The sequence below is a fragment of the Quercus suber genome, unplaced genomic scaffold (genome assembly GCF_002906115.3).
Source record: "Quercus suber isolate HL8 unplaced genomic scaffold, Cork oak 2.0 scaffold_171, whole genome shotgun sequence".
Lineage (NCBI taxonomy): Eukaryota > Viridiplantae > Streptophyta > Magnoliopsida > Fagales > Fagaceae > Quercus > Quercus suber.
Genome location: NW_027069631.1, coordinates 1,211,861 through 1,217,184, shown reverse-complemented (window position 1 = coordinate 1,217,184; position 5,324 = coordinate 1,211,861). Strand labels below are relative to the sequence as shown.

General features: G+C 33.5%; 1 pseudogene; it reads left to right on the top strand.

The window, feature by feature from the left end:
* Positions 1–1,287: 1,287 nt before the first annotated feature.
* Positions 1,288–3,603, top strand: LOC112006418 (chitinase-like protein 2; annotated as a pseudogene).
* Positions 3,604–5,324: the final 1,721 nt, after the last annotated feature.

Sequence of the window (5,324 nt, the reverse complement as noted above, 5' to 3'; positions counted from 1 at the left end):
CACTAATGTGTCTAAGATCCAGTATCATAGAATTGGAGGAATATATATAAAGATGGCAAATTTATCTTAGAAACAAGTATTTACAAAAAGGTAATGAGAACAAGGAAAAGCTATAGGATTATAAGCAATTTGCATCTGCCTAGTAGACATGAATCTAGAAATGGAAGAATCTCTTCTACACAAATACTGGGCGGTCATATTAAATATAAGGATTGTGATCATTTGTGAACCGTGTATATGATTTATTGGCTTGAAACTAATCCCTATCTAAAAGACATGAAATTTAATCTTTACTTGAACTTTAAAATAATAAAATATAAAATACACATAAAATCTGAAATACTAATAAATTCTAAAAATAACTTCGGGTGTGTTCCGAAGAATCCGAACTAAGTTAAATTCTGAAACATAAGGTCCAAATTTGAATTGCCCACATCCCAATCTTCAACAAAGACTGGCCTAAGTGACAACTACTGTATAGAGTACTCCATACATTAAAGGCCCAATAATTTATTTTGAATGAGAAGTTACCTTTAGATTTTCTACTACATTCTATTCAGGCTTTTTTAGAAAAGCAAGATCAATATCCAACACAAGAATGGATTTTATATAACTCAATCTATTATAGCATAAGCAAACACGCCCCAATCCCTCAAGAGGCCCAATGAAAGAAACCTTGTTTCATGTCCTCACTTGAAACAAGAAACTCCCAAGAAACTCTAAAAAAAATTAGTTTAGAGAAACTCCCAAGAATCTTGCTTGAAACCAAAAAAAAAAAAAAAAACCCCCTAAAATCTCAATGAGAAAAACTCATACCTTTATAGAGAAATTTGCCCCAAAGTCTGTCAATAGAGATACCTCTAAGTTGATCCACCCTCTTCACGGGGTTACAAAACCTCCAAACTGTTCACATTATTTCCCGTGGTGAGGAGAATGAGCAAGAGCTGTTGAGAAGCAGACGAAGAGAGAAGATGAGAGGAAGAGCTCAGGAATGAAACAGGGAGAGACTATTGAGAGGTGTTGGTGTTGCTTAGGTGAGAGGAGAGAGAAAAAAAGAGTGAAATAAGTTTTTTATAGTATATGAAGATAATATGAAAGTAATAGATGGACGAGTTATAGTAACTGTGCATATATACACGGTTACTGTAGCAATTATGCAAAAATGCACAATTTTATACCCACTGATGTGGATGTTTTTTTTGTTCAAAATGTGTAAAATGAGTAACTCTTTTTTTTATTTTATAAGACTTTACATATGCTGATGTGGTTGCTCTTACAATGCAAAAGATGGAGTATAGACCTCTCTTGACATTGGCATTGATATTATTAGTTCTTGTGAATTGTCCCAAGTTTTCTTCGAGCCAGAAGCTACCTTGTGAAAATAGAGCATGCTCAAAAACTAAATGTTGTCAAGATCGTGGGCAGTGCAACACCATTACATATCGATGCTGTGATGGGGCCGTCACTGACTACTTGCAGAGTGACCAGTTTGAGAACATGTTCTCAAACCGGAACTCCCTCGAGGCCCATGCAAAGGGCTTTTGGGACTACCAGTATGTACTCTTTTATCACTGCCTTTGCAGAGTATGAGCCCTATGGCTTTGGCACTACCTACTTGAACTCAAACTTCTTTGGAACAAAAGAAGTTGCAGCTTTTCTTGCCCATCCTGGCACCAAAACCTCCTGTGAGTACTACTTTATCAGAGAGTCTCTGTCTTGGGAAATTTTAATTTGGGTTTTTGTCTCGTTGGTTCGGTTGAATATGTGCGTGCATGAGAAAGAGAGAGAGAGTGAGAGGGAGGACTTCTTTCTTGTCTGGTTTTGATTTCATATGTGAGGGTTCAAATTTTGTAGGGGTTTGATCAAAGTGTGTACTGTGTTTAAACTTTGAAGACATTTTATTGTAGGCCTAGGGGACTGTTTGGTTTGGATCTTTTTCAAATTGGATAAATCTTAAAGATAGTATTAATATCTGTTTTTCTTAATCTCTTTTTACCAATTATTTTAAGAATTTTTTTGACCTCTATAAAATATTTGTTTACCCAAAGATAGATATTATTAATTATTTGATATATCAAAAACAATCATGACTTTTAATTTGTTTGAAATATCCAAAACAAGAAAGTTTTAATTTTAATTCTTTTTAAAGAAATAAACACACACAAGTTTTAATTTGATGCAATTGGAATGGACTTTAATGTTTTAAATCTTTTATGTCGTTTAGTTATTTAATCTATTAAGAATTGATGTCACATAGTATAATTTGGGCTTTGTTACCCGTTTATTTGATTAAATTAATTTAAACTGAAAAAGAAAGTTACTCGTTATGAAAAGTTTAACAATTTATATTGTTTATTAGGGTCATGTTGGAATGAGGCTTAATTATGATTAGAATCTTAATTTAATTTTTGAATCCAACAATTTTTGAGCAAACGAATGAAGGTATAGGTTGTAAGTGAATCTAATGAGTGTGGTTTAAGTAGATTCGTTTTTCCTTAAAACATATTGGATTTAAAGTTGAAATAAAATGAATTCGGAGCTTTACGTGTTGAAAAATTGGTTGTGTAATTAAATTTATCTATAAGCTATATATGGTCAATGGCCTTTTGCTCACGCACTCACTCTCTATACAAAGTAAAAGTGAATAATATTTTTTCAGGTGGATATAAAGTGGCTACCAATGAACCATTATCATGGGGTTTATGTTATAATAAGGAAATGAATTCCAACTCATACAATTATTGTGATGAGCACTACAAAAATACTTATCCATGTGCTCCTGGTGTTGCATACTATGGTCAATGTGCTTTGCCTATCTATTGGTATATATCTATCTTTTCTATAAAACTAACAATAATTGTACATTCTTTTATTTATGTGTTAGAATTATTTTCTCATCTTATATTGCTCAATTTTATCCTATGTTGAAACTTCTACAGAAGCTTTATGTTTAGATGTTAATAAAACATCAAAATGAGTTCCGTTTCTAGCATAATTCAAATATGAGTACGTAAGTTATGCATTCTCCAAACGAAATCTAAGTAATTGATTTTTAAATATAAAAAAAAAGTGCAACCCACTTTTTCTACTACCCTAAGACTTGTATGTGTCTTTTGTTTCCTATTTGAGAAGATTTTTTTGTTGATCAATTCATTGTTGCATACCACAATCCAATCAACTTTCTTTACGGTTGCTCTCAATAGGAACTACAATTATGGAGAAGCAGGTAAAGATCTGAAGGTGGATTTGTTGAACCATCCAGAATATATTGAACAAAATGCTACCCTAGCCTTCCAAGTTGCAATTTGGAGATGGATGACACCAATTATGGGGCATCAACCTTCAGCACACGATGTCATTATTGGCCTCTGGAAACCCACCAAGAACGACTTTTTGGCCAAGCGTGTTTCTGGTTTTGGTGCTACCATGAATGTGCTTTACGGAGATCTTGTTTGCGGTCAAGGTGATAATGAGTCCATGAACAACATTATATCCCATTACCTTGATCTTATGGGTGTTGGCCAAGAAGAAGCAGGGCCTCATGAAGTGGTCAGTCGTGCTGAACAAATTGCTTTCAATCCATCCTCTTCGTTGTCTCCTTGAGCTTTCTGTAACTAATTCCTTTCTAAGGTACGTAGTGCATTAATATGGTTCTACGAACATATTAAGTAGCCAAAGGAAAGGTTCAATAATGAAGGGGGAATAAGATCTTTTATAATTTGCCTGTAAGTTTTTGTGTGAAGCTAAACTTGGACAATAAAAGTATGTTTTGATTTGCAACTGCCTTTTGCTAGTGTTATTTAACTTTTAAGATATTTTCGTTTTGATTTCTTGTTATTGTCTAGTTTTTTAGAGTGGGTTGTCTATGAACTTCTCTATGTTTGTGTAATATGTATTGTTGGAGCATTTTAATATTAATTAATTAAAATGAATTAATATGACAATATAAATGTAAAGATATGGGAGTTAATATGGAAGGTAAGAAGTTAGTGAAAATGTTAAATCTCACGTTGAAAATGAGAGACTGTTTTATTTTTTTTTTTTAACTGTGGTGATTAATGGACTAATATATATTGATTCAAATATTGGGTTAAATACGTGCACAAGAGGAAGACGAAGGGAGGAGGTGTCAAAAATGGAAATGAATAAGTCTCTTGAATCCTCCTACTTGACAGCCCATTCAAAATAATTATCATATTTGTTGGTGAGTAAATGGCTGGACCACTACATTAGAGGTTATTCTAGTCATACGACATTTGTTGGGCTGTTGTATCCTGGGGGAAACAAATCAGAGAATGTCTGCACCAGTTACAAAGTTTAGCTAACCAAGAGTTTGAATCTCCATAAAGAGAGCGAGTGCTGCGCTTTAGCCCAAATAGTGTTGTGTATTTCTTATCTTCAAATTAATAATATTTAGAAATATTCTTCAGTTTCTCTTTGTGTTATTTCCATTATTATTGTGTTTGCACCAACAATCTTAAAGACATCTAACACGTGGATCCTATACAAGAGAAACCAAATGAGATTGTTGGAGATCTCAACAAGCCCTTTCTGCTTTAAAAGAGCCAACTTCAAGAGGTAGAAAGGAAATGTCCTCTTCTATTTAAGTATTCTCAAAGTCGCCTACATCCTCACTGATAATAATTTTTCAAAGGTTTCTACCGATGAGATGAGTGAGGAAGAATTTTGTCTCCATCAAGAAAAATAGATAAGTATACAAAAGATGAAAACAATTGTCGCTCTTATCTTTTGAATTGCCTTGCCGATCATTTCTATGATTATTATAATACAACTTATAATTTTGCCAAGAAAATATGGAAAGCTTTACAAAGCAAGTATGATATTGAGGTGGAAGTATGCTGTTAGTAGATTTTTCTGTTACAAAATGGTGGATGGAAAATCGGAAGTGGATTAAGCACAAGACTTCCAAATGATCATGGCAAAATTAAGATTCGAAGGCATGAAGATTGGAGATAATCTGGTGGTAGTTTGCATAGTTGATAAGCTACCACAATCTTAAAGGGAGTTCAAAAGACTTTGAGTCACAAACAAAAGGACACATCCTTGGAAAATTTAATCACATGCCTCCATATGGAGGAGGAGACTAGAGGACAAGATGCACTCATGACACAAGAGAGCAATAGTAATTCCACCACAAAGGTAAACCTTATTTTTGCCAATAATAATATGCCCAAAAATCATTTTTCCTAGAAATAGTCAACTGAATCCTAAAAAGAGAGTTTTCAAAAATAATAATAGACCTCAAGGAAAGGGAAACCCGAATACAAATAACAATAAGAACTAAGAACCCCCTTCACAACATC